Source organism: Pleurodeles waltl, chromosome 4_2, assembly GCF_031143425.1.
Source record: "Pleurodeles waltl isolate 20211129_DDA chromosome 4_2, aPleWal1.hap1.20221129, whole genome shotgun sequence".
Taxonomy (NCBI): domain Eukaryota; kingdom Metazoa; phylum Chordata; class Amphibia; order Caudata; family Salamandridae; genus Pleurodeles; species Pleurodeles waltl.
The window spans coordinates 1052103144-1052128666 of NC_090443.1; the positions used below are offsets into that span (position 1 = coordinate 1052103144).

The window sequence follows — 25523 nt, forward strand, 5'->3', positions numbered from 1 at the left end:
GGCATGGGGGAGGGCAGACCAGAGAGAGAGAGGGGGGGTCCACTCTGTGAGAGACAGACCACAGGAGGAGAGAGGGTCCACTCTGTGTGAGACAGGCCACAAGAGGAGAGAGGGTCCACTCTGTGTGAGACAGGCCACAAGAGGAGAGAGGGTCCACTCTGTGTGAGACAGGCCACAGAGGGAGAGAGAGGGAAGAGAGAGAGGGAGGGGGTCCACTCTGTGTGAGACAGGCCACAGAGGGAGAGAGAGGGAAGAGAGAGAGGGAGGGGGTCCACTCTGTGTGAGACAGGCCACAGAGGGAGAGAGAGGGAAGAGAGAGAGAGGGAGGGGGTCCACTCTGTGTGAGACAGGCCACAGAGGGAGAGAGAGGGAAGAGAGAGAGGGAGAGGGTCCACTCTGTGTGAGACAGGCCACAGAGGGAGAGAGAGGGAAGAGAGAGAGGGAGGGGGTCCACTCTGTGTGAGACAGGCCACAGAGGGAGAGAGAGGGAAGAGAGAGAGGGAGGGGGTCCACTCTGTGTGAGACAGGCCACAGAGGGAGAGAGAGGGAAGAGAGAGAGAGGGAGGGGGTCCACTCTGTGTGAGACAGGCCACAGAGGGAGAGAGAGGGAAGAGAGAGAGGGAGAGGGTCCACTCTGTGTGAGACAGGCCACAGAGGGGGAGAAAGGGAGGAGAGAGAGGGAGGGGGTCCACTCTGTGTGAGACAGGCCACAGAGGGAGAGAGAGGGGAGAGAGAGAGGGAGGGGGTCCACTCTGTGTGAGACAGGCCACAGAGGGAGAGAGAGGGAAGAGAGAGAGAGGGAGGGGGTCCACTCTGTGTGAGACAGGCCACAGAGGGAGAGAGAGGGAAGAGAGAGAGGGAGGGGGTCCACTCTGTGTGAGACAGGCCACAGAGGGAGAGAGAGGGAAGAGAGAGAGGGAGGGGGTCCACTCTGTGTGAGACAGGCCACAGAGGGAGAGAGAGGGAAGAGAGAGAGAGGGAGGGGGTCCACTCTGTGTGAGACAGGCCACAGAGGGAGAGAGAGGGAAGAGAGAGAGAGAGGGAGGGGGTCCACTCTGTGTGAGACAGGCCACAGAGGGGGAGAGAGGGAAGAGATAGGGAGAGAGACATAGGACAGAGAAGGGGAGGACCGAATGGGTGAGTGAGATAGGCTCCAGAAGGGGAGATAGAGACAGTGGAAGAGAGGGAGAGAAGAGAAGACAGGGTCAGAGGAGGGAGGAGCAGAGAGATAGTGTGGGGGCGGAGAGGTGGGAAGAAGAGACGGTGGGAGAGAGAGAGAACAGATAGAAGAGGAGGGGAGGGGCTCAGGCACCAAGGGGAAGAGGAGGGAGAGGGGCCGGTCTGAGGTGGGAATAGCAGGGGTGTGAGAGAGAGGCAGAGAACAGAGAAAGGAGAGCTCGAGGCGCAGAGAGGCACAGACGAGGCGCTACAGCCGGTCTAGGCGTCGTCCCTCCCGCGGAAGCACCGAGCGCCTCAAGGCACCTCAAGGCGCATCGGGGCACTTCAAGGCACATTGAGGGCATCGGGGCACTTCAAGGCACCTCGAGGGGCATCGGGGCACCTCAAAACACCTCAAGGCGCATCGGGATACCTTAGGGCACCTCAAGGCACATCGGGGCACCTCAGTTCGTATTTGGGCACCTCAAGGCGCATCGGGGCAATTTAAGACACCTCGAGGGGCATCTGGGCACCTCAAGCACCTGAAGGCGCATCGGGGCACTTCAAGGCATCTCAAGGCACACCAGGGCACACCAAGGCGCCTAAAGGCTCATCAGACCACCCGGAGGTAAGTGCAGAACAACCCTTTGTAAGGGTAATATGAGTACTAGCCGCTGTGCGTGTGTGTGTGCGTGTGTCTGTGTGGGTGAGAGAGTGCGTGTGTGTATGGGAGGGGAGTGGGGTTTAGGCCATGAGGCACCCTGGGGGCCAGGTTAGAGCTCTGAGCAGTTTATCGCTGTTCAGACCCCGGACACATGATAGAGATCAGACCCTGGTCAGTGATAAGAGGTCAGAGCCCAGAAGCAGGTCAGAGATGGGCAGTGCTTAATTTGTGCTTGTTGTTTCCGGTGCTGAGCACCGGCACTTATTTTTGAGGGCCGGCGCTTATTGTTCTGCCTCAAGCATTTGCTGCGAGCAAAAGACACATATGGGAAAGACGGAAGAAGGAAAAACTAAAAAGCGCCATAAAGGGAGAAAGTAGAAAGCTGCAAGAGTGAGCTGAAGGGGCAGGGAGTGGCTGTAAATGGATTGAAGAGGCCCGAGATGGCTTCAGGATTACCTGCCTCAGTATTCAGTGCTCGCACATTTAATTACAGCAGCCTCATGTTTAAGAGAGGGCTTAGAGCACCGGCACCTCTTATTTCACAAATTAAGTACTGGAGATGGGGAAAGATCAGAGCTCAGAAGGAGACCTGGTGCAGTTGGGAGCTCGGAGGCAGGTCTGGGAGACGGGTCTGGCTCCCTTCAGAGCTCGGGGGGCCAGGTCTGGTTCCCTTCGGAGGTCAGAGGCAGGTGTGGTTCTCTTCAGAGCTCAGAGGCAAGTCTGGTTCTCTTCAGAGCACGGTGCAGGGGTGGTGCTGCTTAGAGTGGCATGTCTGATTCCCGTCGGAGCTCAGAGGCAGGGCTGGTGCTGCTCAGAGCTCAGAGGTAGAGCTGGTTCCCTTCAGAGCACAGAGGCCGTTCTGGTTCTCTTCAGAGCTGGGAGGCAGGGCTTGGTCTCTTCAGAGCTGGGAGGCAGGCCTAGCTGTCTTCAGAGCTCGGAGGCAGGTCTGTCTCTCTTCAGAGCACGGAGACAGGACAGAGATAGGACCCTGGTCTGTGATGAAAGGTCAGAGCTCGGAGGCAGGTCAGAGCTCAGAGGTAGGGCTGGTTCTCTTCAGAGCCCAGAGGTAGGTCAGAGCTTGGAAGCAGCGCTGTTGAGAGTCTGGAGGAAGCCTGTCCTTGGATGCAGGTCAGGTGGTCTGACTCTGAGGCTCAGAGCTCGGAGGCAGGTCAGAGCTCAGAGGCAGATCAGAGCTCAGATGTAGGTCCGATGCAAGTGAGGGAAGTCAGAGAGAGATCAGAGCTCAGGCAGGCCAGAGGTCAGAAGTAGGTGAGAGCTCTGAGCTCTGACCACCTCTGCGAGGAGAAAAGAGAGTCTGTGAGGAGGAGCTGAAGGAGGACATTACAGAGGATAGAAAGGAGCGAAATGGGCAGTGGAGGGACAGGATCAGAGCAGTGTGGAAGAGAGGTGTGAGGTGGAGGAGGTAAAGTGAGGGTGGCAGGGAAGACAGAAGGAGAGAGCAGCGCGGGAGGCTGGAAGAGTGAGAGGCAGTGAGAGCTGACCGAGAAGAGCAGGGTGTAGTGCCTAGAAGAAGAGGTGCTAGAAGGGTGGAGGGAGAGGGAGGGTGTCAGGAAGGGGCAGGGGATCAGGGAGAGCTGTGAGTAAAGAAGAGAGAGGGAGTCTGGAAGATGGAATAAAGACCAGAATGGTAGGAGGGAAAGTATAGGGGAGGGAAGGCAGAACGGGTTGGCTCGGGTAGAGGAGAGGGGAGAGGGCCGTGGAGAAAAGGAGACACTGGAAACAGAACAGCTGGCAGGTTGGGTGAACCCAAGGGACCGAGGAGAGCATAGGATCAATAAAGAGGGAGAAGGTGACAAGATAGAAAACGGAGGGCAGTGGAAGATGGAGAGAAGAGGGGAAATGGAGTGAGTGTTGCGCTTAATTTGAGCCAGTGGTTTCGGGTGCTCAGCACTGGCAATTTATTGTCAACACTAGCATTTATGACAGCCTGCCACATGATGGCGCTGTTTGTCTAAATTAAAGATGAACACAGCAACAGTTGTTTATTAATTCAATATACATTAAAATTGACCACTGCTTGCCGCCAAAGCCGTTCTTAGAGCTTTGACGGCCTTGAATAGTCTGAATTGTCACACTTGTAGGTTGGGATGTTTAGTAGTTGTGTTGGTAGTGTCATTGGTGGGGCTGGCAGGGCCAATGGGCGGTGCGAGCTGAAGTGGCCCTTGACAAGGGCCCTGGTACGTAATTTCTTTACAAATTAAGCACTGAGTGAGCGGATGGTGAAACGTTGTAAAGTGGGCAGTGGAGAGGGGGAGGGGCGAGATGGGGGCAGACAGGGAACTACAAACAAAAAAAACAAGACAGGTACATTTGCATCCTGTCTCAGTGGCACTGAGCTCTTCTCCACTGATTGCTCCTGGGCTCAGAGTGACACACCTGGAAGTTTTAAACTGACAATGAAAACGCTGTTATAGCGCTGAGAAACAGCTGAATCACTCAGCCAGCCCTCCACGACTAATGTTGGATCATTCTGACAACACAATCTGGCCAGTCCTAGCTGAGGGGTGAGATCAGGGCCACAGGGAGGGACGCATCACCCCAGAAACCGTGCCTAGAGGCTAAGTGCACGGACATAGCGCCTGAACATGGGGTTCTGAGGCCGCCACCAGGCGCTGAGAGGTATCTCACCTTAATATGGACTCCAGAATATAGTGGGCAAAATACTGAGGCCTCAAATATCGGCAAGGCAAGGGCTTATATACTCAACTATAGGTTTACTACTCTTCACTCCACATATACCTTGGCAGTGTACATATATTCAAGGTATGTAGATTTAAGAATAGCAAATCTATACTCGGGGTTTGACTGGCCTGATGAGCTGGCGTCACTGACAGGATATCAGAACGAAAAATATCGTAAGGACAGAATATCATGTAGGAAATATCGAAGACCAAAATATCGAGACGGTAAGTGCAAATAGGTACGAACAGATTCACTATTCTTAACTCCACAGCTACGTACCTTGAAGGTATATATATTGTTAAGGTACATATATGTGGAGTTAAGCATAGTAAAACTTTACTTGCATATAGAAACTTACCTTCGCAATATTTCTTTCCTCGATATTGTTGACACATGTTGTGCCATGATGTTTTGGTTCAGATATTCTGTGTAAACACCTTGGGCTGGTCTTACAGGTCAGGGTGTGGCCCGGATTTTGGCTGTTTCTGGGCCTGTGTTATGGTCTGATGGGCCAGTTTTTCTGTTGATTTTCCGGATATTAAAACAACTATTGCCTGCAGCAAGCTCAAATCCACACAGTCTTCTATACCTAGCAAAACACTTACACAGTGTGCCTTTACGAGTCCAAAACTGGCCCTGGTTTACAAACATGGGCCACTTTTTAGCTCTTTCATCCATTGATGAGGGGCGCGTTTATTTTGGTCCCTGGCTCTATTTTCAGTCCCCGTCAACCCTGTCTATACTTACCTATGTGTACGTATCTTCTTGATATTCTGGTCACGATATTTTGGTAGCTTAATGTTTCTGTAGTCAATATTTCGACATATGACCCCCAAAGATTCCCATGAGCCATAAAACACAGCCATGCACACCCCACTGCAGTGATGCTTCTGTGACTCCCATTATGGAGGCCACCCCCACTCCACCCGACGCGGGGAGCTAAGTACAGACAGAAAACTAGCGCTGCACCTTGCATTTGTATGAAGGTCTGTGGCAGCGATACAACAAGGTAGAATACTACAAAATAGGGGCCACATGTACTATTTTTCTGGTCAAAATTTGTGAATAGTCTTTTTGTGACCAAAGACTTAGGGCCTCATGACAACATTGGCGGGCGGCAACCGCTGCCTGCCAAGTTGTAACCGCCGTGCGGCCGCCAATGCGGCCGCACTCCCGTCGTGCCCATTATGACATCCCCGCTGGGCCGGCGGGGATGTGGGCTGCAACATGGGAGCTGGCTCCAAATGGAGCCGGCGGTGTTGCAGCCGTGCGACGGGTGCAGTTGCGCCCGTCGCGCTTTTCACTATCTGCTGTGCAGACAGTGAAAAGCTGTGTGGGGCTGTGCCAGGGAGCCCCTTGGCATGGGCAGTGCAGGGGCCCCCAGGGGCCCAGTAACTCCCCTTTCCCCCAGCCTTTCCATGGCGGCTCCTACCGCCATGGAAAGGCTGGCGGGAAGGGGACTCGTAATCCCCTGGGCCACGCTGCCCTGGCGGATTACAACCGCCGGGATCACCATGGCGGAAAACCGCCGGTCCCAGCGGTGCGAACGCCGCGGTCAAAATACACAAGATTGCACCGCCAGCCTGTTTGCGGTGCTATCGCCAAAACAGCCCTGGCGGTCTTTGACCGCCAGGGTTGTAGTGAGGGTCTTAGTTAGGGTGCCTTCCATGCCCTAAAATGTCAGTTTACAAACTACTTAATAGAATTGTTTTTCAGTCTGACATACCTAATTGGTCACAAATTGTAGCTCACTTTGGTCAGCCACAATCCCAGGTATGGCAGCCAGCAGACCACCATCCCTCTGATTAGTTGTATTAAAAAAAGAACGCTTTTTTGTAACTTTTCAGTGAGAGTTGGCAGTGTTCCCCTCAGCCACTGCCCACTCACCACTTAGGGGGTCATTCTGACCCTGGCGGTTATGGACCGCCAGGGCCAACGACCGCGGGAGCACCGCCAACAGGCTGGCGGTGCTCCCATGGGCATTCTGACCGCGGCGGTACAGCCGCGGTCAGAAACGGAAAACCGGCGGTGTCCCGCCGGTTTCCCGCTGCCCTGGGGAATCCTCCATGGCGGCGCTGCAGGCAGCGCCGCCATGGGGATTCCGACCCCCTGACCGCCAGCCTGGCTCTGGCGGTTTTGACCGCCAGAACCTGGCTGGCGGTAACGGGTGTCGCGGGGCCCCTGGGGGCCCCTGCAGTGCCCATGCCACTGCACTGGCATGGGCACTGCAGGGGCCCCCTAACAGGGTCCCACCAAGATTTTCAGTGTCTGCCAAGCAGACACTGAAAATCGCGACGGGTGCAACTGCACCCGTCGCACCCCTTCCACTCCGCCGGCTCCATTCGGAGCCGGCATCCTCATGGAAGGGGGTTTCCCGCTGGGCTGGCGGGCGGCCTTCTGGCGGTCGCCCGCCAGCCCAGCGGGAAACTCAGAATAACCGCGGCGGTCTTTTGACCGCGCAGCGGTATTCTGGCGGTTCCTGCTTGGCGGGCGGCTCCCGCCGCCCGTCAAGCTCAGAATGACCCCCTTAATCTTGTGCCCCAGTGCAGAAAGTCAATGGGATCCAAAGAGGACACCTTTCCTTTTGCAGATTAATTACTACCGCAAGTCAGGAGTCAGTAACTTTTCATTGGTTTGAGACCAGAATTCTAGCCCAAAACCATTGATATGGGGGTTTCCATTTTGATATTTTGAACCAGGAGTCAAAATATTGAGCCATGGAGTCAAAGCATCGAGCCGGGAAGTCGAAATATGCAGCCAGGGAGACAGGGGCATATTTACAATGAATTGGCACAGGGCACGGCCGCAAGTCTTCCTTCTGCACTGCCCTACGCCAATTTGAAAGGGCAGAAATGCACTGTATTTACAAGGTGCGGTCCTGTCCTTTCTCGCTGCCCTGGTGCACAAACTGCTGCCTAGTGCCAACACAGGCACCCTTGGATCGTAGTGCGAGGGTGCCTGCTTTGCATGCAGGATTGTTTTTGTGCAGGAAGGAACACCTTCCTGCACAAAAACAATCCATGGAGGTGTTTTCCTCCTTCTATGTGTGCTGCAGAATGCAGCACACACTAGAGAGTAAAAAACAAGGAGAAATAAAGTTATTTCTCCCAGTTGCGCCTCCCCTGGGGAGGCGTAGGTTTTTGACATGTTCCCAGGTTTACAGACTCTTGGAAATATGGGAACGCATCATCCATGGGTGTTGGGTGGAAACACCCATCGCAACATCCACAGAATTGCCCCCCGATGCAGAGTAAGGAAATGCAGCGAGTTGTGCTGCCTTTCCTTACTCCATATCTACAAGGCCATGAAAAACCACACCACGTGGCTTTCCGTGGCCTTGTAGATATGGGTCAGCAGCCTGCACCGCCGGTGCGTCAAACAAAGTGATGGACCGGAGGCGCAAGTTGCTTGTAAGTACGCCCCTTGGTGTGAACACTCAACTCCTTTATATTTTTGGGGGCGCCCTTTGCTGAAGAAGATCTGAAGCAATATGATCTTATTTTCACCTGAAGAGTCATTAAACAGTCAACTGATGCATTTTCATCAAAACCCATCAGTTCTCTGTGTATTTTTATGTTGAATGTCTTTGTAAGAAATACTCACATTCTTTAGTCATTGAAGTACCTGTGTAATGAGTCGACCTTCTTTAACATTCTGTGTATGGAGACAATCATCTTTACAATTCTGTGTATGGAGACAATCTTCTTTAGCATTCTATTTAAGGAGTCAATCTTCTTTAGCATTCCATGCATAGAATGATCTTATTGAACACTTCGTGTATGCAGTCAATCTTCTTAAACATTCCGTGTAGACAGCTGATCTTTTTTAACATTCTATTTATGAGTCGATCTTTAACCTTTCTGTGCAGTCGATCATCCTTAACTTTCTGCATGTGAAGGTGATGTTCTTTAACATACTTAATGAACGAGTTACTTACCTTCGGTAACGACTTTTCTGGTGGATACATTAGCTACCTGTGGATTCCTCACCTAATGAATTCTCCCATGGCGCCAGCATTCGACGGAAATCTTCTTCCTAGTCTCTGCACGTCGACGAGGACGTCACTCTAGCCCACGCGACGCCGTCTGACGTCATACAGGCAATAAGAGGTCCTCGACGACGTGCCAACGTCAGTACCAATCATTTTTTACGTGCATGAGAACAACCAGCTAATGCAATGAAAGAGCAAGGCAACATCCCATAACATTGTAAAATACACAACATTGCATGAATAGCTGTAAATCTTTTATATATATATAACTCTCTCTTTTAAAAAAAATATATATACACATCAAGTATATACACAAAGATATATACATATATAAATATATTATACACAACATCTATTGCACCCTCGAAGACCAAGAGGAGCGCACTCAAGGATTACTTGGTAAGACCAGAAAGGCAACGGGGAGGCGGGTGGGACCGTGAGGAATCCACAGGTAGCTAATGTATCCACCAGAAAAGTCGTTACCGAAGGTAAGTAACTCGTTCTTCTGATGGATACAACTACCTGTGGATTCCTCACCTAATGAATAGAGTCCCAAAGCAGTACCACGCCTGGCGGTGGGTGCCTAAATGGTCAAACCAAGAAATCCTGCAGCACTGACCGTGCAAAATGGCCGTCCCTTCTAACCTCAGAATCCAAACAGTAATGTTTTGCAAAAGTGTGAAGGGACGACCAAGTTGCGGCCTTGCAGATGTCGACCACAGGAACACCTCTGGCCAAGGCCGAAGTGGCCGACTTAGCTCTGGTGGAATGAGCTCTAATGCCCTCAGGAGGATCCTTCTTTGCCAAAGAGTAACAGATTTTAATGCAAAGAACAACCCACCTGGATAGTGTTCTCTTGTGGACTGCCTTTCCTCTCCTCTTGCCCACGTATCCAATAAACAGCTGATCCTCCAGCCTGAAATCCTTTGTTCTATCAATAAAGAAGCTCAACGCCCTCTTTGGGTCCAGACGGTGCAGTCTTTCTTCCTCTTTGGAAGGATGAGGCGGAGGATAGAACGTGGACAAAGTAATTGCCTGAGCCAAATGGAAAGGTGAAACAACCTTCGGGAGGAAAGCAGCCTTGGTCTTCAACACCACCTTATCCCCATAAAAAGTTGTATAAGGGGGCTTTACTGATAAGGCCTGCAACTCACTCACTCTCCTTGCTGATGTTATAGCTATCAGGAAGACTGTTTTTAAAAACAAATACCTTAAGGGGCAAGAATGCATAGGTTCAAAAGGGGACCCCATAAGGAAAGTCAGGACCAAGGACAAATCCCATTGCGGCATAACAAATGGTTTTGGAGGATATTTATTTAGAAGACCTTTCAAGAATCTGATAACAATAGGGGATTTAAATAAAGATGGTTGGTCTGGAAGACATATGAAGGCTGACAAGGCCGATAAATAACCCTTAATGGTAGCCACTGCACAACCTTTCTGCGCTAGAGACAGAGCAAAAGACAAAACGTCCGATAGATGAGCATGTAAGGGATCAATCTGCCTCTCTCCACACCACGCAACAAATTTAGACCATCTATTAGCGTAGATAGATTTAGTGGAGTGTCGCCTGGCCGCTAATATAACATCCACTACCTCAGGCGGGAGAGAGAAAGAACTCAGGTTGCCCCGTTCAATCTCCAGGCATGTAGGTGCAGACTCTGGAGGTTGGGGTGTAAAACCTGCCCCTGCAACAGCGAGAGGAGGTCTGCCCTGAGAGGGAGACGGAGCGGAGGGCACATTGAGAGTTGGAGAAGGTCGGAGTACCATACCCTCCTTGGCCAATCCGGAGCTATTAGGATGACTAGAGCCCGGTCCTGGCGAATCTTCCTCAATACTCGAGGAATCAAGAGTATGGGAGGAAACGCGTAAAGCAACTGGCCGCACCAGGTTATTTGAAACGCGTCCCCCAACGCTCCCTGCATCGGATACTGGAGGCTGCAGAATAACGGACAATGCGCGTTCTCTCGAGTGGCAAACAGATCTACCCGAGGAAACCCCCACCTCTGGAAGATTAAACGGACTTGATCTGGATGGAGACGCCACTCGTGGTCTGCCGAGAATTGGCGACTGAGACTGTCCGCACGCACGTTTAAGACTCCGGCCAGATGGTTTGCTATCAAGCAAATCTGATGGTCCTTTGCCCAGGACCATAGTCGAAGAGCTTCTCTGCAGAGAAGGTACGACCCCACTCCTCCCTGCTTGTTTATGTACCACATCGTGGTAGTATTGTCCGTTAGGACCTGTACCGACTGACCACGAAGGGAAGGGAGGAAGGCCTTGAGAGCCAGACGTACAGCCCGTAACTCTAACAGATTGATGTGAAACATCTGTTCCTCTGGAGACCAAAGGCCTTTGATCTCCAGATCCCCCAGATGAGCTCCCCACCCTAGAGTGGAAGCATCCGTTATGACTGTGGCCACTGGTGTCGACTGCTCGAACGGCTTTCCTTGTGAAAGATTGTTGCTTGCAATCCACCACTTCAAATCCACAGCAGCATCTCTGGAGATCTTGACAGTACTCTCTAGATCCCCTTTGTGTTGAGACCACTGCCTTCGGAGGCACCACTGAAGAGCCCTCATGTGCCAGCGAGCATGCGTGACCAACAGAATGCAGGAGGCAAACAGACCGAGCAGACGAAGGACCTTGAGGACTGGAACTACCGCTCCATTTCGAAACATTGGAACCAAATCCTGAATATCTTGAATCCGCTAAGGCGGAGGAAAGGCCCGACCCAATGTTGTATCCAGTACTGCCCCTATGAACAGGAGGCGCTGAGAGGGCTCTAGGTGAGATTTGGGCTCGTTCACCGAAAAACCCAGGTCGAACAACAACTGGGTTGTTGACTGCAGATGATGCGACACAAGCTCCGGGGACTTGGCTTTGATCAACCAGTCGTCCAAGTAAGGGAATACTGCTATCCCCTTCCTTCTGAGTTCTGCCGCAACCACCGACATCACCTTCGTGAAGACTCGAGGTGCTGAAGTAAGACCGAACTGAAGGACCGCAAACTGATAGCGCTGCGATCCCACCACAAACCGGAGATACTTCCTGTGTGACTTGAGTATCGGGATATGAAAGTAAGCATCCTGCAAGTCGACAGACACCATCCAGTCTTCCTTGTTCAACGCCAAAAGCACCTGTGCTAGGGTCAGCATCTTGAACTTTTCCTGCTTGAGGAACCAATTCAAGATCCTCAGGTCCAGGATTGGTCTCAAACGACCATCCTTCTTGGGAATCAGGAAATACCTTGAGTAACATCCTCGACCCCTTTCCTGCTCTGGGACCAACTCCACCGCGCCCTTTGAAAGGAGGGCTTGTACCTCCTGTTCTAGCAACAGGAGGTGTTCTTCTGAACAATAAGAAGGGCGGGGCGGGATGAGGGGCGGGAACTCCCGAAAGGGAAGGGTGTAGCCTTTTCCCACAATACTGAGAACCCAAGTGTCCGTTGTAACAGTCTTCCATTTGTTGAGAAAATGCTGTAATCTTCCCCCTACAGGAGAGGAGTGAGTGGGAAATGGTGGAAGCCTAAGGCTGCTTCCCCTGCTGCACCCCGCCAGAGGATGAGGAAGAGGCAGAGTGCTGCTGAGAGGCTCCTCTGGTGCGGACCCTACCTCTCCCTCTAAAAGATCTATAGGGATGGGAAGAGGCAGGTTGCTGATATCTTCCCCGAAAGGAAGAGGAGGAAGAGCCACGCCCAAATCCACGAAACCTCCTGAAAAATCTGGAAGAGGCCGTGGAAGAAGGATTTTGGAGCCCTAACGACTTAGCCGTGGCCCTGCTCTCCTTAAAACGTTCCAAGGCCGAATCAGCCTTGGCTCCAAACAGTTTGTCCCCATCAAACGGGAGATCCAACAATGTGGACTGTACATCCGCAGAAAAGCCCGAGTTACGGAGCCAGGCCTGCCTCCTTGCCACCACAGTTGTGCCCATTGCTCTGGCCACCGAGTCGGTCGTATCCAGTCCAGTCTGGATAATCTGGGTCGCAGCAGCCTGGGCATTTGAAACAACATCCAAAAGACCCTGGTGAAGCTCTGTAAATGATGAGGAAATGTCACCCATCAGAGCATGAATATACCTCCCAGGATACAGGTTGCGTTGGTGGCCTTCAACGCCAGACTGCAGGACGAAAAAATCTTCTTGGACTGCGCCTCCAGTTTCTTTGAATCTCTGTCCCGAGGCACCGTCGGGAAAGAACCAGGCGCTGACTTGGATGAACAGGAGGCCTGCACCACCAAGCTCTCCGGCGTAGGGTGCCTGGACAGAAAACCAGGGTCAGTTGGAGCCGCCCGATACCTCCTGGCCACGGCTCTGTGAACTGCTGGGGAAGATGCCGGCCTCTTCCACACCTCTAACACCGGATCCAGCAGAGCGTCATTAAATGGCAAAAGAGGCTCCGCCGCAGCTGAGGCCGGATGTAGCACCTTTGTTAGAAGGTTTTGTTTTGCCTCCACCACCGGAAAAGGCAGGTCCAAAAAACTAGCTGCCTTCCGTACCACTGCGTGAAAGGAAGCAGCCTCCTCAGTATATTCTCCTGGGGACGAAAGATCCCACTCAGGGGAAGTGTCCAGCCCACTGGCCGACTCCAGACCACGCAGCCCATCACCCGAGTCCTCTAGCTCTCCTTCCTCCAGGGCTCGTTGGTACTCCTGCTCCTCTAATACACGTAGAGCACGTCTCCTCGAATGAAGCCGTTGCTCAATACGCGGAGTCGGCAATGCCTCCTCCGAAGTCGAAGATCGGCGCCGATCTTCAGAAGCCACCGATGCCGCGTCCGGCGCCACAGGTAACTTCGGCGCTGACGAAAGAGCAGTCGAAGCAGATAGACCCACCGGAGTCACAGGCCGAAATCCCGACGTCGACGGGATGGAAATCCCCGGGGCCAATCCCTCTGAAGCCACCGGAGCGGCCACCGGCGAGCCCACGTTCCCAAAAGGGAGAAAGGGCATAAAGGGTGCCGGCCGAAGAGGCGCAGGATCACCCAAAGAAAAGGCCAAAGGCCCAGCCGGAGCACCCCCTGGAGCCATCTGTTGGAAGATGGCATACATCGCATTCAAGAATGCGGAACTATCGGCTCCAGGGGTGGGAAAAGCTGGATACTGGGGTGCCTGTCTCGGAGGCGACCCCGACGCCGGCCTCGACGTCTGCGACACCGGAGATAACACCTGAGGCTCCAATACCTCAATCACCGACGCCTGTCCAGGTGAAGTCGGAGACGCCGGGGAGGGCAACGGCGTCGAAGGATGCAGCGTAACCGTGGGACTGATCTCCCATGTCCTTCGGCGCCGATCCGAAGACCTGGAACGAGTCTCCTTGCTTGAATGACGCCGAGATTCTCTACGGCGCCGGGAGTCTCGATGACGCCGATGTCTTGGCGAAGAAGACTTCTTGTGATGCTTTTCTTTTTTCGATTTCGCCATAAACAGCTTCGCCTCACGTTCCTTGAGGGCCTTTGGATTCATGTGCTGGCATGAATCACAAGTCGAGACGTCGTGGTCGGAGCTCAAACACCAAAGGCAGTCGGAATGAGGATCCGTCACTGACATCTTGCCTCCACACTCACGACAAGGCTTGAATCCAGACTTTCTCTGCGACATTATTACCACAGCGAAAGACTACGCAGCAAAAATACACTGTAACCACAAAAGTAATAGTTGCTCCCTCGAAGATAACCGTTTCGAATGCACGGAAAAAAGGGAACTGACGTCGGCACGTCGTTGAGGACCTCTTATTGCCTGTATGACGTCAGACGGCGTCGCGTGGGCTAGAGTGACGTCCTCGTCGACGTGCAGAGACTAGGAAGAAGATTTCCGTTGAATGCTGGCGCCATGGGAGAATTCATTAGGTGAGGAATCCACAGGTAGTTGTATCCATCAGAATAATACATTCTATGTATGGAGACACTCATCTTTAACATTCTATAAAAGAAGTCAATCTTCTTTACCATTCTGTGTATGGATACAATCATCTTTAACATTCTGTGTATGGATAAAATCATCTTTAACATTCTATATAAGGAGACACTCTTCTTTCACATTCCATGTATAGAGTTGATCTTAGTTCACACTTTGTGTATGCAGTCAATCTTCTTTAGCTTTTCATGTATATAGTTCATCTTCTTTAACATTCCATATATGAGTTAATCTTCTTTCAAATTATGCGCATGGAGACAATCTCATTTAACACCCCATGCGTGCAGTCATGAGTCAATCCTCTTTAACAATCTGTGTATGAAGTTGATCTTTTTTAATATTCTGTGTATGAAGTTGATCTTTTTAACATTCTGTGTATCCGGTTGATCTGGTTAATATTCCATATATGAGTCAATCTTCTTCAACATTCTATGTATAGAGTCAATGTTCTCTAACATTCACTCCTACGTATGGAGTCAATCTTCTTTAACATTCGATGCATGCAGTTATGAGTCAATCTTCTTTAACATTCCGTATATGCAATTGATCTTCTTTAATATTATGTGGATGCAGTCGATCATCTTTAACATCCTGTGTATGGAGTCAGTCTTCTTTAACATTCCGTGTACACAGCCAATCTTCTTTAACATTCTGTGTATGGAGACAATCACCTTTAACATTCTACATAAGAGGTCAATCTTCCTTAACATTCCATGTTTGCAGTTTATCTTCTTTAACATTCCTTGTACAGAGTTGATCTTAGTTAACATGTTATGTAGGAAGTCAATCTTCTTTAACATTCCATATATGAGTCGATCTTCTTCAACATTTTATGTATGACATCATCTTCTTTAACTTTCTGTGTATGAAATCGATCTTTTTTAATATTCTGTGTATGAAGTCTATCTTTTTAACATTCTGTGTACACGGTTGATCTGCTTTATTACTTCATATATGTGTCGATCCTCTTTAACATTCTATGCCTAGAGTCAATCTTCTTTAACATTCAGTCTTACGTATGGCGTCAATCTTCTTTAACATTCCATGCACGCATTCTTGAGTCAATCTTCTTTAACATTACGTATATGCTATCAATCTTCTTTAACATTCTGTGTATGGAGTCAATCTTATTTAAAACTCCGAGTACACAGTCAATCTTCTTTAACATTATAAGTATGGAGTTGATTTTCTATAACATTCCATGTATGCAGCCATGAGTCAATCTTCTTTAATATTCTATGTATGCTTTCAATCTTCTATACCATTCCCTGTGTGCAGACTCCAGGACTGAACAGTCCAACTTTCACCCCAAAAAGTCTATACTAGACCGCATTGCCTCGAATACCGGTGGTAGTGGAATACAGCCCCTGCTGATGAACACCTGCAAGCCATTTCCCAGACCGACACATGCAAAATATTCACCACACATCTATAGACCTTCTGTACAGACCATTCATTGTCTGCAGACCAAACCCTGTGGCGGGTGACAAGTGTGAGGTGGGCGAGTGGTTGATGTGTTTGTATGTATGATGGTTAGGAGGTGGGTATTGACTGAGGCATGTTTTGGGGGTGAGTTTTCTGCGGCTGTAGTTGTGAGATTATAGGGTGGAAGGGATGTTCACTGTGTGCCGGAGGTGGTTGGAGGTGAGTAGTATGCGCATGTGCAAGTGAGTTGGTGTGTATTGTGTGTGCGGGTTGTAAAGTGTGGTGTGTGAGTGGCTTTGATAAGATATGGGTGAATGTGGAAGCTGGGAGGTGTATTCTTTTGTGTAGGGCTTGTTGTATGGACATGCTTTGTGTGACCTGTCACTAGTGTCTGTTGTGGTGAGTGTAGGGTCTTTGAGGGGTTCCTGGTAGATGAATGAGTATTTAAGGACAGCTGCTGCAGGGGTGACAGATGCACTTGGGGTGCATCGTGTGGAAGATGGGTGATATGTTATCTTGTGTAGGGCAAGTTTTATGGAAATACTTTGTGTGACCTGTGTTAGCAGTGTCTGCTGTGTTGAGTGTAGGGTCTTTGAGGGGTTCTTGGTAGACAAATGAGTATTTAAGGACAGCTGCTGCAGGGGTGACAGATGCACTTGGGGTCGGTGTGTGGAAGATGGGTGGTATTTTCTTTTGTGTAGGGCATGTTTTATGGAAATACTTTGTGTGACCTGTGTTAGTAGTCTCTGCCGTGGTGCATGTAGGGTCTTTGAGGGGTTCCTGGTAGGTGAATGGGTCTTTAAGGACAGTCGCTGCAGGTGCAGGGGTGACAGGTGCACTTGGGGTGAATGTCAAGCGGTATTTTTAGGCCCCAGTTTGTCCTGTTTCCCGGGAGACCCCAGTCCTGGCTGCAGAGCGCACGTTACAGGATTATCACCCGGGAGCCTGGGCCAGAGTGGAAGGAAGGATGGGCTTTAGAGGGGATTAATGCCCAGGGCGTCACCAGCTCAGCATAGGAGGAGGGGCAAAGGGGGCTCCAACATAAACATTCTAAACTAAAAACAGAAGGCCAAAGGAAGGACTGAGATATTCTCACAGCAGGTCCAGACCCCATGTCCAGGTTGGTGTAGTTTGATAGGACAGGGGTGTCCACCTGGGGACGCCCTCCATTTACCCTGGATTTACATCAACTGGGACAATTCAAGCTCTACAGTAGCTCCCAGTGGCCGAGGGACCTCATTCTAGGCTCCCAGCATCACATTCAGGCAGTCGACGATGTAGACCACATTGTCCTAGGACAAAATCTGCCAACCTCTAGTCTGAAGTGGCCGTCCAAGATGTTTCCCTTGGGTCAACAACCACCCTATAGGTGCTGACTTATAGTTCGGCGGAGGCGGATGTGCCCTGCACTGCAAATTCGCTCTGCGCCCGCCCATGTAGAGGTGGCCAAAGTGCCTACGTCCATATCTATGGGGAATTGGCGTAGGGCAGCGCCGCACGTCTTCTTGCTGCTCTGCCCTACGCCAATGTGAAAGGGCAGGAATTTGCTGTATCTATGCGATATGGTACATTTCTGTCCTTTCCCCCTGCGCCGGTACACAACTTGCATGCCCCTGCGCCAATGCAGGCTCCCTTGCACCATTGTGCAAGAGTGTCTGCGTTGTTGAAAGGATTTTTTCTGTGTAGGAAGGGACAACGTCTTTCGCAGAAACAATCCTAAGAGTCTTTTTCCTCTATGCGTGATGCAGAATGCAGCACGCATAGAAAGAGCAAACAATGCAGAGAAATAAACATATTTCTCCTCGTTACATCTCCCCTGGGAAGGCGTAAGGTTTTGGCGCATCCCCAGGTTTATGTGATTAAGTAAATCTGGGGCAGTGTCAAAACCCATGTGCGTTTCGTGGAAAAACCCACCGCAACGCCCATGGAATGCCTCCCTGGCGCAGTGTGAGGCAATGCATCGAACTGTGCTGCTTTGTCTTACTCCTTATCTACGAGGCCATCGAAAGCAACATGGCTTTGCGTGACCCCATAGATATGGTTGGGAGGCCTACGCCGCTGTAGTTTCAAGAAAAGTGACTCTCCAGCGGCGCAAGCCTCCGATAGAGTCTGACCTGGCTCTGCCTTCAGAAAGCTTACACCAGCGGACGCTCAGACGGCTGTCATTCGCTATGGGCGAAGACGTCCGAAGCTCTGTCCTCTTTGCGGCAGACCTTAGAATCAGCATTTGTCTTGTTTGTGACTGCCAGGAAAGTGTGGCTGTCCTGAACAGGAAACAACAGAAATGAGGCCCTGTGCTTCTGAACCGCTGACCTCTTTATGCTACATAAACCATAACTCGTGCCCCCACCATGAAACCATACCTCGACCCAATGGGCTTGTCTTAAACTGACACCCTTTGCGCCAATAAAGAAGGGCGGTTCACAACAGAGCATCATTTTATAATAACTTTCACAACACCGAGAAATCAGGCTGATCTCATGGTCACTGATTGTATAATATGAGTAGTAAGGTGATGTTAGCAATTAAGTCATTGATCTAATTTGTGATGTCATCTACCTCTTCATGGGTGAGCTCTGATTTCATCTGACTCTTCACGGGTGAGCTCTGATGCCATCTGAGTCTTCACGGGAGAGCTCTGATGCCATCTGACTCTTCACAGGTGAGCTCTGATGCCATCTGAGTCTTCATAGATGACCTCTGATGCCATCTGACTCTTCACGGGTGAGCTCTGATGCCATCTGACTCTTCACGGGTGAGCTCTGATGTCATCTGACTCTTCACGGGTGAGCTCTGATGCCATCTGGCTCTTCACGGGTGAGCTCTGATGCCATCTGACTCTTCACGGGTGAGCTCTGATGCCATCTGAGTCTTCACGGGTGAGCTCTGATGCCATCTGAGTCTTCATAGATGACCTCTGATGCCATCTGACTCTTCACGGGTGAGCTCTGATGTCATCTGACTCTTCACCAATGAGCTCTGATGCCATCTGAGTCTTCATAGATGACCTCTGATGCCATCTGACTCTTCACGGGTGAGCTCTGATGTCATCTGACTCTTCACGGGTGAGCTCTGATGTCATCTGACTCTTCATGGGTGAGCTCTGATGTCATCTTACTCTTCACGGGTGGGCTCTGCTCCCATTTGTGATGCCATCTGACACACATTTGTGGTGTCACATGACTCTTCATGGGTGAGCTCCGCACCCATTTGTGGTGTCACGTGACTCTTCATGGGTGAGATCTGCACCCGGGTGCTGGTGATGGTTTCTGTCATGGGTGCGCCTTTGTTTATGGTTTAAGCAAAAGACTGTAGTTTCCGAATTTCACAGGCTTTTAGGTTTTGATTTGGAGCCATAACCTCATTGTAACTGTGGTTCTTCAGCAAATGTCCTAGGTTATTCTTCCATATGAATGCCACAGTTTTTGACACAATCTGAACAATAAGTGCATTTTAACTATAGTTTCTTCATGTCAACCTAAACTCTCATACACATGAGCACACCCACACTCCATTGCTCTCACATGCATATTAAAAGCAGAGTACAGACTAGCAAAATTATAGAGTCCTAGTAGGTCACCCAAAATGACCTAATTCAAGGTTCATTTTTCAATTAATTCCTTGTTACAAAATATGTACATACAGTTTACAGTAACACATCACCCCTTTTTACATGATTGGATGCATTTGTTTCCTGTAATTCATTTTCTTTAGTGTATAGATCGGTTACTCCATTCATCTGCTAGAATAGTGCTGACACGTGTTTCGGTGTGAGACTGCAGAGAGTCATACACCTTCTTCAGGCCACACTATGATTCTAGTAAATCACAAAATGTACAAATATAAAGCACATAAAGGGTTTTTCGGAACACACCTTAAACGGAAACTTCAAAATATGAGTAGCTGAAGGAGGCCATAGCTTGAGGGAGGTCTCTTGACATCTAGCCAAACTTGTTCTTCTGAAGAGATAAGCACCGACCCACAGTCCAGTTGTAAACAGAATGATGTAAAGTGAGTGCTTTGTGAATATACTGTATATCTGGTTCACTATTTCAGACAAAGGCCCTGATTTATACTTTATTGCGCCGCATTTGCGTAATTTTTTACGCAAACGCGGCGCAAACGTAAAAAATACAGTTGTATTTTGTAAGTTTGTGCCGTTTTTGCGTCAAAAAGTGACGCAAATGCGGCGCAACAAAAGTATAAATATGGGTCTGAATCTACATTAGGAAATGAAGTTGGTATCAGTGGAGAACTGAGTTCTGTAAACAGTATTCGCTGTATGAAGAGAGTTCGTCCCATGTCACACTGTTTGCAGACAGTGAAACTCTCATGAGAAATACACTACGGGGTATTTAAAAGAATCTACTAAGAACAGTGTGCATTCTATGCTACATGTGTCAAAACTGGTCTTACTAACCACACCTTTGGTACCCTTTTATTATGGGGAAAACTTTACAGATAGCCCAGCGTACGTAGCAAAAGACGCACACGTGCAGCGGTTGGCACCGGGTGCATACAGCCTTCCGTGTTAGGTATTATTGATCATGCTGACATGATTCTCTCTAATAACTCACGGCTGCGCACAAAAGTTACTACCCACTACGTAGAATCTCTCTCCTGTTGGAAACCTTTTCTGCAGAACCAAAAAGTTCTTTGGAGCATAATGAATGCAAGTCAACTGTCCCTTGCACACAGAGGACTCGTAAATGCATGGGGGGTGGGGGAGGACCGTGTACAATCCTCCAGTGGTCCTCACACATATGTTCTCCCTCTCTCCATCAATACTCAAACTGCCTCATCCTCACTGAGCCAGTTGCCCCGGTGCAAGGGCGAGTGGTAAACTCCACCCGTGTCCCCAGATAGTGCCGAGAGTCCCCCTAGCGCCAACAAGCCACTACAGCACCCCACAGATATCTCTGGGCGCAAAGGAAAGTTCTGAGAAATAACAGCTGCAGCATCTGACGTGAGGTGTGCTGCCAGCCCCTGGCCCTGTGCCCTGGAGATGTTATTCTTGTCTCTGTTTGCACTTTGGCACAAACAGGGCACTGGGTTTGTTGAAGGAAAGAGGGTCTCAGGTTTCTCTCTGGGTGCCTGGTCCCTGCGGTGTGACTCACCAGTGCCATGGAAAGAGCATCCCTTCACCTGAGAGGCATGCTGTACCCATTAGTAAATGCCAGCTCCCGCCCTCCATCTTGGGCCTGGTGCAGACCAGGCGCAGTCCCTGTTTACATTTCACATGCTTTACTTCATTTTGCATTTGCTTGGGGTACTTGCTTTTTTCAACGTGTTCCTGTGGGTGTTTTCATGCAACAAATGACTGCTATAATCATTGGTCACTTTGTAAAACAATAAGTGCTGGAGCCCACGTCAGGAGGCCACCGCAGCTTACACAACCGATTGCGCCTGCCAGCGCCGTCAGTGACACAACCATCACAACAAGTAACCATCACACTCCTGCAAGTGTGATAATTCATAGTATGCAAGGCCCCCAAAGCTATGAGAATGGCTTGGGTGGAACGCACTATTGATTGGTCATTAAATTAATAAACAACTGGTGTTGTGCTCAGACCCACATCTGGCAGACAGCGCCACCATGTGGCAGACTGTCACAAGCACCAATACTAAGAATTAAGGGCCAGATGTAAGTAGATTCTGAATTGCGACTCGCAAATTGCGAGTCAGAGAGACTCGCAATTTGCGTGTCGCTATTTAGAATGTAGGATGGTGTCCCTGAGACCATCTGCGGCTCGCAAGGGGGTCGCAAAGGCCCACCTCATCAATATTCATGAGGTGGGTCGCAATTTGTGACCCTCTTGTGAGTGGCAGCACTCACAGGGACGGTGGCCTGCTGGAGACAGCAGACCACCATGTCTGTGACTGCTTTTAAATAAAGCAGATTTTTTTTTTTGTAATGCAGCCCTTTTTCCTTACAGGAAAACGAGATGCATTACAAAACTAAAAAATGTAACGTTTTCGTTTCATTTTTCCATAGGACCACTGCCTACTCTGAAAAAATGTTTTAAATGCCATTAACAAAGGGGAAGGGGTCCCATGGGGACACCTTCCCTTTTGCGAATGGGTTAGCACCCATTTGAAATGGGTGCAAACTGCGATTGTTTTGCGACCATGTTCACGGTCACAAAACAATACAACATCGTGCTGCGACTCGCAATTAGGAAGGGGAATACCCCTTCCTAATTGCGACTCGCAGTCCCGTTTTGCAAATCGGTAACCAGGTTACTGAATCGCAAAACAGGGATTGGGCATCGCAATGTGCTTTTTGCATGTCGCAAACAGCAGAATTCGCTGTTTGCGACGTGCAAAAAGTTTTGTACATCTGGCCCTAAGTCCTTGTACTGAGCACCAGAAACCACTGCCTAAAATTAAGCACTGGCTATAAAGCACGCTTTGAACTAGCCCCATCCAGTTGTGGTTTTGGTTGGGCTCTTACAACAACGCACTATTTGGGGGGTCTTGAATTCCAGGCTGGTAGGAGAGCAAGTGATTCATAAAGGTGCCCAGCCTGCACGCACATCCAAACCCTGGCCTCTCTGCGAGATGGACAAAGCGATGGTTGTAAATGTGGCAATTGTAATTAGGGGAAAGCGTGTGAAAGAGGAAAACAGATGCAGTGTGGAAGGAAATAAGTGATGAAGCAGGGACGATGTGACATGCGCAGAAAGAGAGCGTGGAAAGAGGGTGCTGGAGGTAAGAGGCAACGTGAGAGCTACAGGCTGATGATTTCTGAAAGATGGGGGGAGAACAAGCCCCCATGTCTTGCAGAGTGAGAGACTGAAGAAGAAAGCGGTCTGAAGGGGGACCATGAGTGACTGACATACTCTGAGGCCACTCCCCCTTCCACAACTTCAGTCGCCTGTGGTTCACACTCTCGTATCCTCAGAATTGAAACATTTTCAATGTGATGAACTCCCAGCAAAATCATTGTTGTTTCTCATTAATCTAATATTGTTAACAAGCATTGCAAAGTCAATAGGTTTGGCTTGTTCGGGGTATATGTTTCGGTTGTTGTGTGATACGTGAGGATTCCAACACAAATATGCCACAGAGTGGCACCTAAATACTGGTTGGGTACCATGCTATATAAAGCATGGATGAAAGTGGGAGCATCCCTTGGGGGAGAACAGAAGAATGCAGACATCCTGTCCTGCTATGCAGTGACCAGACCCCTCTTTAGCACTGCATGCTTTGATGCAGCCAGGCTATGCACCCACTGGGGCTGGTGACCCCAGGCACTGCATGCTTTGATGCAGCCTTGCTATGCACCCGCACGGGCTGGTGACCCGAGGCACTGCATGCTTTGATGCAGCCTTGCTATGCTCCCGCAGGGGCTGGTGACCTGAGGCACCGCATGCTTTGATGCAGCTGGGCTATGCTCCCACTGGGGGCAGGTGACCCCAGGCACTGCATGCCTGGATGCAGCCTTGCTATGCTCCCGCAGGGGCTGGTGACCCGAGGCACTGCATGCTTTGATGCAGCCAGGCTATGCTTCCACTGGGGCTGGTGACCCCAGGTACTGCATGCCTTGATGCAGCCTTGCTATGCTCCCGCAGGGGCTGGTGACCTGAGGCACTGCATGCTTTGATGCAGCCAGGCTATGCACCCACTGGGGCTGGTGACCCCAGGCACTGCATGCTTTGGTACAGCCTGGCTATGCTTCCACTAGGGGCTGGTGACCCCAGGCACTGCATGCTTTGATGCAGCCGGGCTATGCTCCCACTGGGGCTGGTGACCCCAGGCAATGCATGCTTTGATGCAGCTGGGCTATGCTCCCACTGGGGGCAGGTGACCCCAGGCACTTCATGCCTTGATGCAGCCTTGCTATGCTCCCGCAGGGGCTGGTGACCCGAGGCACTGCATGCTTTGATGCAGCCGGGCTATGCTCCCACTGGGGGCTGGTGACATGAGGCACTGCATGCTTTGATGCAGCCTGCCTATGCTCCCACTGGGGCTGGTGACCCCAGGCACTGCATGCCTTGATGGAGCCTTGCTATGCTCCCGCAGGGGCTGGTGACCCGAGGCACTGCATGCTTTGATGCAGCCAGACTATGCTCCCACTGGGGGCTGGTGACATGAGGCACTGCATGCTTTGATGCAGCCTTGCTATGCACCCGCACGGGCTGGTGACCCGAGGCACTGCATGCTTTGATGCAGCCTTGCTATGCTCCCGCAGGGGCTGGTGACCTGAGGCACCGCATGCTTTGATGCAGCTGGGCTATGCTCCCACTGGGGGCAGGTGACCCCAGGCACTGCATGCCTGGATGCAGCCTTGCTATGCTCCCGCAGGGGCTGGTGACCCGAGGCACTGCATGCTTTGATGCAGCCAGGCTATGCTTCCACTGGGGCTGGTGACCCCAGGTACTGCATGCCTTGATGCAGCCTTGCTATGCTCCCGCAGGGGCTGGTGACCTGAGGCACTGCATGCTTTGATGCAGCCAGGCTATGCACCCACTGGGGCTGGTGACCCCAGGCACTGCATGCTTTGGTACAGCCTGGCTATGCTTCCACTAGGGGCTGGTGACCCCAGGCACTGCATGCTTTGATGCAGCCGGGCTATGCTCCCACTGGGGCTGGTGACCCCAGGCAATGCATGCTTTGATGCAGCTGGGCTATGCTCCCACTGGGGGCAGGTGACCCCAGGCACTTCATGCCTTGATGCAGCCTTGCTATGCTCCCGCAGGGGCTGGTGACCCGAGGCACTGCATGCTTTGATGCAGCCGGGCTATGCTCCCACTGGGGGCTGGTGACATGAGGCACTGCATGCTTTGATGCAGCCTGCCTATGCTCCCACTGGGGCTGGTGACCCCAGGCACTGCATGCCTTGATGGAGCCTTGCTATGCTCCGCAGGGGCTGGTGACCCGAGGCACTGCATGCTTTGATGCAGCCAGACTATGCTCCCACTGGGGGCTGGTGACATGAGGCACTGCATGCTTTGATGCAGCCTTGCTATGCACCCGCACGGGCTGGTGACCCGAGGCACTGCATACTTTGATGCAGCCTTGCTTTGCTCCCGCAGGGGCTGGTGACCTGAGGCACCGCATGCTTTGATGCAGCTGGGCTATGCTCCCACTGGGGGCAGGTGACCCCAGGCACTGCATGCCTTGATGCAGCCTTGCTATGCTCCCGCAGGGGCTGGTGACCAGAAGCACTGCATGCTTTGATGCAGCCAGGCTATGCTTCCACTGGGGCTGGTGACCCCAGGCACTGCATGCCTTGATGCAGCCTTGCTATGCTCCCGCAGGGGCTGGTGACCCGAGGCACTGCATGCTTTGATGCAGCCAGGCTATGCACCCACTGGGGCTGGTGACCCCAGGCACTGCATGCTTTGGTACAGCCTGGCTATGCTTCCACTAGGGGCTGGTGACCCCAGGCACTGCATGCTTTGATGCAGCCGGGCTATGCTCCCACTGGGGCTGGTGACCCCAGGCAATGCATGCTTTGATGCAGCTGGGCTATGCTCCCACTGGGGGCAGGTGACCCCAGGCACTTCATGCCTTGATGCAGCCTTGCTATGCTCCCGCAGGGGCTGGTGACCCGAGGCACTGCATGCTTTGATGCAGCCGGGCTATGCTCCCACTGGGGGCTGGTGACATAAGGCACTGCATGCTTTGATGCAGCCTGGCTATGCTCCCACTGGGGCTGGTGACC

The 25523-nt window shown here is 51.1% G+C and overlaps 1 protein-coding gene across 4 annotated transcripts in view; it reads left to right on the plus strand.

Moving 5' to 3' along the window:
* The first annotated feature begins 828 nt into the window (after positions 1-828).
* SMTNL1 (smoothelin like 1) overlaps positions 829-25523 on the plus strand; it is a 124713-nt gene continuing 100018 nt past the window's right edge. Inside the window, exon 1 of one of the 4 annotated variants that reach the window (XM_069233056.1) lies at positions 829-1786. The gene's annotated coding sequence lies outside the window, so the exon portion shown is untranslated. The remainder of the gene's footprint in view (positions 1787-25523) is intronic. The other 3 variants (XM_069233055.1, XM_069233058.1, XM_069233057.1) reach the window with 3 other exon arrangements.